Raw genomic sequence first — 13,612 nt, 5'->3', positions numbered from 1 at the left:
AGCAGAAGCTATTCTTTTGAACGAGGCGGTTGTACATCGCAGTTATTGGAATTATATGACGGGTCTTGCACAATGGAGGTAGATTATATGGACTGTTAAGGGCATGGCTCTTCAGAAAATAGAACAGTTTTTCCGTGTCAACGTTGTTACAACCTGGAAATGTGTATCTCGTTCACACTGTGATGTCGATGTTTTGTTTTACAATGCCTCCATTTCATAATCGATTTCATTTCCAAATAACGTGTGTAAGTGTAGAAAATAAACCGCACAAACTAATTTTCAGAAACTAATTTTCTGCAGCAACTAGCAACGCTGGTGAGTGGCGCGTGCTATATCACGTGACCACATGTCTCAGGAATTTTGTAACAAGAAGCCGCTGCACGTTCTACATGCCCAACCCATTATTTTCCATGTTGTTAATGATTTTTAATTGAAACAGTTATCGATATTATGTAATGGTTTAACTTATTAAATCTCTCTTTTCTCATGACTGCTTATTCTGCTTTGATTAAAAACATTCGATTCTCGATAATATTACAAATAATTTTTCATTTAACTTATTTATTTTTTATACGTTCTAGAAATTTAAGACCTAACTTAGAATATTGTATAACTTACTCATCATTTCACTTATTAGTAATAAATATACCCACATGCATGCTCACATACATGTTGTGTGTTCTTTTCACCGTTGTACCACTTGCTTAAATAATAAGTAACTGCATTTTCCCCTCTGGGTATATTTGTATGTTTATACACAACGATTATTTTCTTAACAATATTAACCAACTGAACCTTGTTATAGAGATGCGTTATACTATCCTTGAGGTAATAAATGGATGTTCAGTCCGTTAAGACTGAAGATCATTTAAATAATATTTAGGAATCTGGTCTTTACCTGAATGAAAACACAATATAATTACGCTAAATTAATAAATACAAAATGCTGTTACTAACTGTTTAAACATACGGTAAATATATAGTTACTATTGGGTTTTAAAGGGTTGCATATAATTTAGACGATCTTTTCACGAAATTTTCACGTACAATTATTTTGTTGATAACTTTCCCGTTACTATGATGATGATGATAATAATGGTAATAATAATCCAAAAACTGATTAAAAAAATATAACGTGAAAATAGGATTAGCTGCCATATTACAAAATAATCCACAACACTTGCTGAAAAATACAAAATTTAATTGTACTGGGATGTCAGACTCCTACAAAGTAATTCATAAGTTACCATGGAAGAAATTATGACGGGAACTGTACCAAAAATATAAAAACACGCACAGATTTTTTTAATTTTAATGTATTTTTTTAAACGCAGAAAGTAAGAACCGGAAAAAATACTCATATTAAAACATTCCGAAGAGGACACTTTAAATACTTAATATTAATTTAGATAGTAGCCATGATTGGGATAGAATCCAAGACCATTTCAATCTTAGACTAGTATTAGAACATAAGTCCCAATAACATATTAGACAAGTATTCACAAAGTCCAGGAATCGATCAGAATCGTTACCACTAATATTAAAATAAAATATCTCTGTAAAATGACAACCAGTCAGCTTAAGATGGCTGTAATGCCAGCTCCCCAAATGTGAATATCACACACAGCTCAACCAATGAGCTATGCTGACAGGCCTAATATTGGCATAAAATATATCTACGGTCACAAACCTTGCAAATAAAGTAATTTTAGTGACTTTAAACACAACTGATGAGCTAACTTTATTATGCACGTTAATTGTAAGCAATGTCTTTCGCTGCTCGCTTAGTGTTTCGTACGTATGGTATGTGCTTTAAACTACGCTGATGTAATTAAAATACGTGGCGTGCTAATTAGCTACTGTAGCAAATCGAGTGTACACTAACACAACAGAGAGAAGAAATGCTCTAGTGACACTCGATATCTATCGAACCGCTATGGTGTGGTCGAGCAACTTCAAGTCACGCTTCATTGGGTCTCGTGCGCCAATTAATCAAAAAGCCACTGCAGACGTAGAAGCCTTCGTTCGTTATCCCTGAGGCCTTTATATTCCGTTCTGTTATATTTCGTTTAATAACTGTCATAGTTAATTTATGCTGCAGACAAATTTGGCGATCCTGGGCGAAGTATGTGCGAGGTTAACCTCAGTGAGTTTCCGATTGCAGTAATTGGTTGATGCATCACACAAAATAGTGTACGATTTAAATTAGTATCCATTAATAGTAAAACATTCCGTCACAGACGTTTTTAATCTAAGCATCTACAAGGAAGTACATTATTTATTTCTGGTAAAAATTATCGATTTATTAACACCACTGTGACTTTATTTTTTAGTTTCACTGATAAATGTACTAAGTGAAATATTATATTTAGGGCTTGTAAACGTACTTAAATAACATAATCAGTCTAGGATATGAACCAGTGAGAGGTACTTATGAACACAGAAAGGAACACTGAAACAACCCCCCCCCCCCCCCGCCCAAAGGCCGGGAATTTCCTAGTTATCTCCACCAATATTAGTTTATCGAAAAGGACATTGCTGCCCGAAATTAATGAGTAAGATATTTACCTAATAAGTAATGAATATCGAGTAATTATTTAGCTAAATAACGATGCTTTTCAGTATTAAATATTACTCGCAAAAATGTTCACTATATAAAAACTCTCAAATAAGATGTCCGTTATTGTGTCCGATCTTAAAGAAAACTGTAATGTCAAGGTTCATTTAACTGAATGGACTGGGATTGAGCCTCGTAAATACCATCAACAATACAACCGGTCTACGGGACCGGATATCCGAATCTCTCGACTACGAAGTTCGATCACTAGATAAAAGTGCAGAAATACCCGTCACTAAAATAATATTTTGAAAATTACTTTTATTCGTAGAAAAAAATAGTGGCTGACTGGAAGTGTAGGTCCAGGGGCTGTGTTTCATGCTGAAGGTTAATCTGATCTATTCAGACGTTACAAGCGGCAGTGAAGCAAGAAGGCCATTAAGATCCGGCATATCAAAGGCCGGTTCTTCTAAAACGTGTTTATGTTTTATTACATCAACTAGAAACACTACAGTCAGCTAGGATCCATCTTGAAAAGGGGTCGAAATTTGTTTAAAGAATTTGTATTATAATAAATTGGTGTGAATTCTTGTATGTCTAATTCTCATCTAAGTACCTCTAGGCTAATTTATAAATTACTTTAATTTTACTGCCTTGACTTCCAGATGTGGCAGCTCACAATGTCACATCTAAAATGAGGAAAAAATAAAGAAAACATCTATGTAAAAAATGAATCTTCTTCTTGATGATCATAACCTGGTAGTGTGATTATAGTTAACGGAATTACACCAAGAAGACTTTTAAGAAGGCTTCAAAATCTGGTTCTATAACAGGTTTTATTAAGGATTTAAATTCAGCGTTATATTGGAAACTTAATGTAAAGGATTTGACAAATCTAGACGCAACTTAGACACGCGCAAAGTAAACCAAAGAATATTCTTGACACATACCAACAATAATTCACAAAGTCCTGTTGCATGGCTACGTACTAACTGGCTTTAATATTTTATGAATTTGACAGTAATCAGAAGAAGCTCATGAAAGCATGGGACAAAGATTCTATCAGACTACATGGCGAAACAACCCAGAAGACAGCCATCTTTATATTTAAGCCTGTTTGATAGTTTCCTCGTCAAGTTTCTTTAACGGTTATTTGTCTGATGCGTCACACTCGAATTTTGTAAAAAATAGACTATTTGTTATGGACGAAAGTTATGACATTCTCTATTATTTTTAGTATATTTGATATAGAAGACATTTTGTTAGTTGGCTGTAGTGATTATCGTACTAGTCTACTATAAAAGGTACCTAGTTCGACACCAACTATCGACACTACTAAAATTAATAAATTAATAACAAATCTGAAAGTGCAATGACAACTAGGCACCTGAAGACGATGGTAGATACAACTCCAGAAAGTTCTATATCAAATATACTTTAGATAATGGATAAAACTGAGCAGTATTATTTGTATAGGCATGAGGATAAGCAAAAGATAATGAAATCGATGTTAATTAGCTAATCGGTTATATACATAATGAAGTTAAAATAAAGTTAGTCTTCACGTATGGTATGACTATCAATGGTAAAAATGAACGACATTCCAACTTGTGACTACAGTGATTTATGAATGGAGATTGGATGCGATTGGTATTTCGGTTATGCAAAGCCACCATAAGACAAGCAATTGCGCCCCAAATTAGAAATAAAATATCTACAGACAGGGTTTAAGGTGGGTTGTCGTCTATAGTGTGGGCGTTAGAAGCGAGTCACGTTTACCTTTGCTTGCTGTTACAACGATTTAAACTGGCACGTATAAGAAAAAATAGAAAAGTTAAGGGGAGTAGTGGAAGGATAAAAATTCTGCTCCCCCCCAGTGCCTGTCAAGTGTTACAATCAATAACTGAAAACTGAAATCGTTCAATCACATTTGTGTAATCAACACATAAGCATGCTCTAAACGTCCGTGTATCATTTTATTCTGTCAAGTGTAAACTGATGTTAAGTGACAGCATAAATACAATTTAAATGTGTGATAAAACTATTATTGATATGTGTTCTAAAGCCTTTACATAAACAGGTAATGTTGGTTCACACAAACCACATAAAACATTTCTGGACTTATTACATTACAACCCACATAAATTTTCTTAGTGTGTATCGTGACTTAACTGTAAACAGGAATTAGTTTTCAATACAAATAAGTTTCCGGCTATAAAACGTGTCGCCAGGAGAGAGAGAGAGAGAGAGAGAGAGAGAGAGAGAGAGAGAGAAGCATGCCAATGAGAATAGCCTGTCCTTTACTTTTATTCCGTTTTTAACTACACGGTGTTTTCAGGAACAGAAATTAAGGGAGAAATAAAGCGAAATTACAATAATTTCAGGTAACACAATAGTTTATATCGAATATGTTCTGATATCTTAGAATATGAAGTACAGGCTTAGGACTTAGACACGTGCTGTTTTTTCCGTTTGTTACAAAGCGCTGAGCATAAAAATGTCGCACTTATAAACGTTCAGTACGTGAAATATGGTTTTATAAAGTGCGACCTTTTTATACTCAGCGCTTTATAACAAACCACCATCTTATGAAATTGTCTAACTATCTTAGTTACATTCATAGCCAATAGCAGTCTCGGATTTTGCTGTCATAATAACATTAAATGACATTCGAAGAAAAAAGTTCCTCGTTATGTAGTACCAAAAACTGCCCACTTACTTTCTTGCGGTGTTTAGTTTCAGACCATTGAAAATATTTGTAATTCACTTCAAGTAAGAGACCACGTTTCATACCCGTATGAAACAAGGAATAAAATTAATGTTTCACAAATAGGCTGTGTAGCCGCGCGGTCTGAGGCATCATGCTTCGGACCGGCGATATGGAATGCGCGCTGGTTCGAGTCTCGGGGAAAGAAACTTCTCATGAGCTTTCGACCAGTGTATGGGACCGGTGCCAACCTAGCATCGTGAGGAAATTGGGGAGCTACAATGAGTAGTCAAATCCGGTCAGGAAAGCTAGCAATGGCTGGGGGTTCGTCGTGCTGACCACATGTCACCCTATATCTGGTTGGATGATCGTTCACCTCTGCTTAGGCATGTGAACGTGAGGCCAGGAGTCAAATTAGTCGGCTTTGGCTCTCAGAGGGCTCTTACGCCACGGATTATTATTACTATTATTATTATGTTCATTTTTATTGTTTTTTAAAGCAGATATGACGACATAATTTTATGGAAAGCGTAGTGAATATTTCCTGAATCTCCTTTTTCCATTAAACTCATTCGTATTTCCGAAACTTGCTCCCATGTACTTATATTCTGAAAGATTTCAGAATCATTTTTAAACGTTGTTGCTGATTTTAGTTCATGCCATGTTCAAAGCCTATAGGCTATTTCCCCCCCCCCCCCAACAAATAAGTCAGTGGTTGCCTAGCCAGCAAGGGCGCTGAAGTCTCTGGCTAATAAAATACATTGTGAAAAGTCATAACAACACGTTATTTTAAACAAAGAGTTACGTTCAAGTCGCCTTGGGAGTCGATATAGTTGTATTTGTACTTGCTTCTAGTACTTAGTAGTGTAAGGACTTCAGTTACTGTCAAGGTATAACACATGTTACACTCACTTCACAAGTGAACCGAAAATAGAATAAAATAAAATAAAATAAATTAATATACAGCCGAATTACAAAGCACTTCGTGTGATACGTATCCTTCACATTTTGCACTGTTATTTATCGCATGCACTGTCCATTTATATTTCACAGTAGAATAATTATTGCGCCTTGATCTGACATTACGATTGACTGGCTAGTTTGTATCTCCAGATAAAATAAATAATTAAACGTATCCTGTAATTCTCACTGCATAAAACGAACGTACAAAATACCATACTTCTAACATGTACCATATTATTACGCCGATTTTCATGTGAAATAATTCCGAAGATTCATAAATAAACACAAAGCTGTAATCTGTATTCTCCCTCGATTTCAGATAGATTGTAAATAATCAAATGTGTTTTTTTCAAAATTCACACAGTCATACGATGGAATTTATGTTTGCAAAGTATCATACTGCACATATTTATAATATAAAAATCGACAAAAAATGTTTGTATATAACAGAAACGTGAATCCTTCAGGGTGGCATTAAAAAAGTTTCAATGAATAAATAAATGATAGAATGAATAACTGGCGGTTGATTGACGAACCTAGTACGGCGACCGTGTACTGTCTATTTTGCATCAAGTTATTTCATCAAATTAACGAGTTAATTGACGAGCGCAGTCGCCTCTGAAAAGTCGGTAAAATTTTACCGGACTGCACGGCGCAACAACCCAGAAAACAACCATCTTCGAACTCGTCGCCATTAATAGATCACATCTAACACAGCTTAAAAATTTCTAACAAATTAAATCAGAGCCTTTGCCTGTGTTATTATTATTAAACTTAGTTATTCACTTGCCGAACTAAACACAGGAGAACGCAGTACAATGATCTTGATAACTGTAATTTAAATTATTCAGGTCTCAGTTTTCAAAATTGTTGTATATTGGATTGAGGCACTCAGGTGAACGGATATTTCCAAAGTAAATTTTATAGTTGCCTAACCCTAATTACATCTTTAAACGTGTTGACAGTTTCAACGCCGCAGTCCCACTGAGGTGCCTCTAGAGGTCGCTTGCTGCATGACCCCGCACAGCGGTCTTCGCCCTGTTTAGTCCTTGGAAAACATGGTTAACGTTTTGATGAAACAATTTGCCAGAGGATGTTTATGAACGCTGGCCTTCACTTGCAGAACTGAAGCGAGTTTTGCGAAGTGAGAGTCACCGACCACCGACCTAAGAATGTCGAGTTGCAATTTTATTATGAGCATTCAATAATGGCTGAAGAATGGCTACATGGAGGAATTTCAGGGTCAGTGCTAAATAAATATATCCTGTTACCGGTATCTTGTTTGAATATCCATCCATAAGCAGAATGTTTATCTGTATGTTCTGTTTATCTTTCTTAAATTTGATCTGTCGCCGAAGTTGTAAACATTTTGCTGGATTTAATTAAATATGACATCAAATACTCTAAAAATTGCGGTCAAAACAAATCAATTAAAACAGATACAATTCTATAAAGACAAATGTGTAGAACTGTGTTCATATTTGCTTTCTTAAAAAACACAAATACAATTTTTAAGACGTTCTGAAAATAAAGGAAAATAATTATTGTTTATTGTAATTAACTCTAGTACTCTGATTTATATAAATTATGAGCTCTGACCGGGAATAATTTCATAATTTTTAATATTCACCAAAAAATTTTCGAATTATTAAATTATATTGCCTATGTGGGACACGTAGAATATGACATGAAAAGTATCACATCTCAGTCGAGAAATCACAGATAGAGACACCATTTGGAAGTCCAATATGGGATGGGAGGATGCAATTCAAAGAGACCTCAGATAAAACGAGTGCAGAATATTATGGACCGGATCCAAGTGCTTCCGGGTACGAACAGTTGGTGGGGTCATGTTAATACACCAATAAACGTTCGGGTTCCATAAAGACATGATATTTAATGACCAGCTGAAAAGCTATTAACTTCTTAAAGAAGAACTGGACTTCGTGTATTTATTTTAAATATTTTAATTGGTAGAGGCCTAACTGTCAGCGACGTCTATTCAAACTTATTTGGATCTGATGATGGAGGCAGCAAGGACCTCTGAAACGTCGGTAAACTTCTACCAGACTACACGGCGCAACAACCCAGAAGACAGCCATCTTCAGACTCACAGCCGTGAGAACGTCAAATCCTATAGATTTAAGTCCATCTGTAATTTGGATAAGACAAATCCGTGGATCTACTCTAACGCAACTTCCTTGGAATTCTGTAGTAGCTGACAAGTGTAGAGTTCCGCAGAGGAACTTACTGGCCTACCATTGTTACACCAACACAAAGTGTTTGTGCTATACTCATGTACATGGGGGGTCCAATAGTAGTATTTTTCAAATAAACCAGCCTGCTAGCCAGAGTGTACAGCGCATGCGTGACCTGTTACATCAGATTACTGCCTCAGGTAGCCTTTAAGAAATCAGACCTCCTTAGGCGATGGCTATTTGTTTCTATGTTTTGCCATCAAGAATCGAATGATTGAAGTTTGTAGGGTGTTTCAAGAGTTGCGGTCGACACATGTGAATTTATTAGTATTTAAATGGTAGCACATCTACAGCTTTGCTATCTTGCACCGTTAAACGCATTCTGTCCCACACGTGGCGTCAAAGATTATCATGACTACCATCCCAGCAGGCAAGCGACTGAACTCAAGCAGGCAACTAATTCTCTGAAGAATACGATGCTGTTCGTGCGTCCAGATATTGCTCAATATATAAAGGTCCACTTGTTGATCTTCGTTAGGCCTATTAAGATGAGTGTCCATTGTTCTCGTACTCTCAGAGAGGTTTATATTTTGTGCTGTTACGTAAATATTATGAAAGTATGCCACAAGATATCAATTATATAAAAATTGAGGAATAAATTAAATACCAAAACCTTCATTAGTACTAAATCATACGCCTTGTAAACATCACATATACGAAACATTGACAAGACCGTGTTCGCATATAGACATGTAGCTTGAACGATAAGAAAGGTAGATGACGTAAGATTATCAGCGTTGAAAATTAAACGTAGGCATACGAATAGATTGGCAATCAAATTTATTTTTTGTCATATAGAATATAGGAAATAGAATAATACGGAGGAGATGGCACGAAAAAATAATAGGCCACAGAGCGTAAAAAGTCTATCTGAGAAGAAACAAATTATTTTTTATTGGGTGAACAAAGAACAGTAAATGGTAAGTTTAGCACACATAGAGCGCACAGGCGATGCTAGAATGTGTGGACTACAAAACAGTCAGAAAATCTACATAGAAGAGACCACAGCTACTTTCAAGAGTCTAAATGTACAACAGTAGCTACTCTCTTTTCTTAAATATGTGAAGATATTCCCTAAAACTTTTCAAAACACAATTTTAGTCTTTCAGAAAGTAATGTGTTCTGTTTTCAGTGCTTTAAAATCGTGTTATGAAGTTAGAAACGCAATACACGACATTAACTAAAAACCTAGTAGGCCTAACAACAAATATGAGAATCGTATCGGCTGCTGGATGCAGCTGATCAGGCCAAATAATGTATTTTCTTCGTTCTCGTCCGTGTTCGGCAGAACGAGACAGATAAAATGTGACCACTTCCATTGTACTACATGGTCTCATATTTTTGTTTGCGTACGGAAGCATACAAATCCAATTTAACCGTAGCCCAGAAGTTATCCGACTGCAATCTCTCTCCCCTATTAAATTATTAATAGCAAGATACGAAGTATAAAGATGGCTGTCTTCTAAGTTATAGCGCCGTGTAGTGTAGCATAAATTTACCAACGTTTCAGAGGTCCTTGCTGCTTCCATCATCAGGGCGATAAATAAATTATTATTTAAATACACGGATCAGGAACCCAGAAGACAACCCGTCTTCAAATAATACTCGTGATCTGTAAATTCATTCCTGCAACTGAAGACTCCCTTCGATACAAATTATAAAAGCATTTGCCAGTGTTTAGTCAAATTACAGCGCTCTTATAATGACTAGAAGTTAATTGACAAGCGATTTTATCGAGGTAATATCTGGCCTACTGCTGGGGCGGCAGAACGAGTTGCTAAATGCGATCAGCTTTAGCTTCAATGTTGATTGACTAAGAGTAGGTTTGACTTATTTGCTGAGTGGTTGCTTGGTATCACGGTACTTCAGTCACGACTTGCTTTGCCTGAATGTCTGCCTGAGGGCCACCGAGCGAGCTCCTTGGGGGTCACAGCAGGGGGCACACCGCTCTCTAATACATCATTTCGCTAAGACAGAAAACTACACAGAGAAATAACTTCCGTACGTTAAGTTTATTACATCCAGATTTAGCGATCATGGGGGAAATACTTCAAGTTCTGTTCTCGTATTACGTCACGATCACAAAGATTGTGTGCAGTAAGTTTATCGTATTTGTTATTATTTCATTATAGCAAATCTATCTGTATCGTGAGTAATGTCTTTTGCTTGGTGAACGTTTGCTGTAATTTTGAGTCAGATGATTTAATATTAGACAACAGCTGCCATGACAATGCTGTGAAGGAAGCCATAAGGCAGCATATTTAATATAACCTTAACATAATATTATATTTGATTGCGGTATATTAAATCCTGTTATATTCTTTAATTATAAACAAAAATAAGAAATGTTATTACTTGTTTTACAATATTACTTAGTTTAATTTATTCGTTGTTTTGTTAAAAAATGAAGGGAAACAAAAGTATGTCATTCATCCATGGCCTAATATGTACAAGTAAATTAAAGCGAGAAGAGACGACGTACAATTCAACAAAAAATACTACATTTTAGAATAGACGGTAAATTATTGGATCACCAATAACAAGGCATCTCGAGTCATTATTAATGTAAGGAAAAATATAAATTATTTTAAAGAACTACTTTAAGCGATTTTTCAAAGCACCTTTTCTTGTCATCCCTCCTTATAGGGCAGGTAAGAATACGTATTATGGGTAAGAGAGATGACTTATGGAAATATATTAGTTGGTAACTCAAAAGAGCAAGATCCATTTAAGGTACAATAATTTTTTATATTTCACATTTATGACAAAACAAAAAGGACATGTGCGTAAATAATACTTGTAGGAATAGCAAAACGAAAGGCAACTTGTGAGGCATTGGCCCCTTGATTGTTGACAGTGAGCTGTTCGCAATGAGTCGTTCTCCAGAAACGCCTCACCAGCGCTTGGTAAATAATCTTGGGTCCAAGAGGCACAATTCATCATTCGTTTGTATGTATTTGGCACAACTGATCGCATTACAAACAAAAACAAAAACAATTATAACAACAACCAGTAACTATTTTGCGCGCATCGTCCTCCTTTCATAGAAACCAATTGAAAAACTACGTCATCTCTCCTCCATCCGCGATCGGAGTCTTTCTTAAAACGGTAGGACAGATGTCTTACCTTCCTCCTCCAAATAAACGTGACGGAACAGCAAACAACTGAGAATACGTCGTGTCCACCTACCTAACTTCATCAGCAACCAAGTTTTATATTACTATCACGGTAAACATGCGAAATGAAAATAAATCAAATGAAATATAACCATTCAGACACTTTGCTGCAAGAGCTGTGCACAAAATTAATTTATAAATCTCCCAATACTCCACAGTTTGGCGACTGAATTAGTCAGCGCGTGGCGTTTCTTCGCTGTTCACTCTGCACTGAGCGCCTCTGATGTCCGTGACTGTTACTATGCAAACTACAGACAGCGTCAGTTCTCCTACCCCATCAACTTTCCCCGGTTTCAGATTACTGCAAAACGACGTAACAAAACAAATTTTTACGTGTATAAAGTAAAGCTTTCGCGGCGACTGAAGTTGATGAAAGACTCTCGGGTTACAAGCAGCGTCAGGTGGCTGAACGGTGAACAAACCATATCTTCTGCCAACGTTTCGAGAGGCCCCGAGAGTCTTTCATCAAATTTTTACGTGTTAACGCTTCCTATCTTTCGTAATTCAGCAAAGATAATTTGTGATTTTAATTTGTATATTCTGCTTCGTTACACTTTTTAATAAAAATATTTTTGATTACTACTATATGTGTTGTTGTCTTTCTTGACAGAATATTTTCTTGTATCATTAATAATTCAAATAATTATTATTATTATTATTATTATTAGTGTGCTGTATCAACAGCGAGAAGGCCAATTACAGATACAGCACAGAGATGAGCACACTAACACAATAAAAACATGAAAGGTAAAACAAGCAAAATATAAAATACATTAATACGGAGAACGTTAATACACAAGAAAATTGCAACTGAATATATTAGCATAGTTGTAAAAATAATTTAAATGAATTAAGTAAATTATACTATTATAGAATGTGACGAAATGTGACAATTTTCGTCTCGAATATGTCCAAGTCCCTGCAGACGACATTAGCAAATAATAATAATAATCCGTGGCGTAAGAGCCCTCTGAGAGCCAAAGCCGACTAATTTGACTCCTGGCCTCACGTACACATGCCTAAGCAGAGGTGAACGATCATCCAACCAGATACAGGGTTACGTGTGGTCAGCACGACGAACCTCCAGCCATTGCTAGTTTTCATGACCGGATTACATTATAGCTCCCCAATTTCCTCACGATGCTGGGTTGGCACCGGTCGAAAGCTCATGAGAAATTTCTTTCCCCGAGACTCGAACCAGCGCGCATTCCGTATCACCGGTCCGAAGCATGAAGCCTCAGACCGCGCGGCTACGGCGCGGGACCCGTGTATCATTAGCGTGATTAAATAAAAATGCATGTGAAATGCGTGGAAGAAATAATGAATGAATTCACAGGTCATGCAACATTCTGTTAGGAAAATCATTTTAAGGACCTAAGCGTGGATGACAGTATACTGTTTAAAGGGTCCTCAAGGACACTGGGTGTTAGGATTAATGGACTAGACTCTTTTGACTCGGGCAGAATCAAGCGGCTGGTCCCTGCAAACACGTTAATAAACCTCCGAGTTCCTAAAAAGGGGAGAGGGGAAGCTTTTATTGATTAGATGGGAGACTATTAGCTTATCTAGAAGAACAGTTGTATGTAGGGCAATTAGTTCAGCTTCACGTCATTGTCACGTGCAGTTCCGACAGGGCAGTGTACGTAAATAGTTTAAAATAGGAATAACCGAAGTATCTTCCTACCTGAAGCAGCATCCAAGTGAAAAAACGAAAGAATAAATGTAAGTGCAATTTAAGTTTACCTAATAAGTTATGTTAGTTCTGAAAATTATGGCGTAATTTATACAAATAACTGGAAAGTTCTTACATTCACGCCTAGTTGGTTTCATTATGTTCTCAGCAGTAATAATACTAATACGTTTAAAAGTGGCTCTTCCATTTACAAAATGCATAAAAAACAACTATAAGAGATCCGAAATGTTGTGGTCAGAGGTTGTGAAAAGTAGAAAA

General features: G+C 36.2%; 1 long non-coding RNA gene across 1 annotated transcript in view; it reads right to left on the bottom strand.

Moving 5' to 3' along the window:
* The window catches only part of LOC147875058 (uncharacterized), a 256,461-nt gene that overhangs the window by 74,883 nt on the left and 167,966 nt on the right, over positions 1 to 13,612 (bottom strand). The window lies entirely within an intron of this gene.

This window comes from Zootermopsis nevadensis, unplaced genomic scaffold (assembly GCF_977971745.1).
Source record: "Zootermopsis nevadensis isolate Lab colony 2312 unplaced genomic scaffold, Znev_1.0 Znev_ptg000002l, whole genome shotgun sequence".
NCBI classification, from domain to species: domain Eukaryota; kingdom Metazoa; phylum Arthropoda; class Insecta; order Blattodea; family Termopsidae; genus Zootermopsis; species Zootermopsis nevadensis.
The sequence above is the reverse complement of the archived record's forward strand: the minus strand, read 5'-3'. Positions and strand labels throughout refer to the sequence as shown.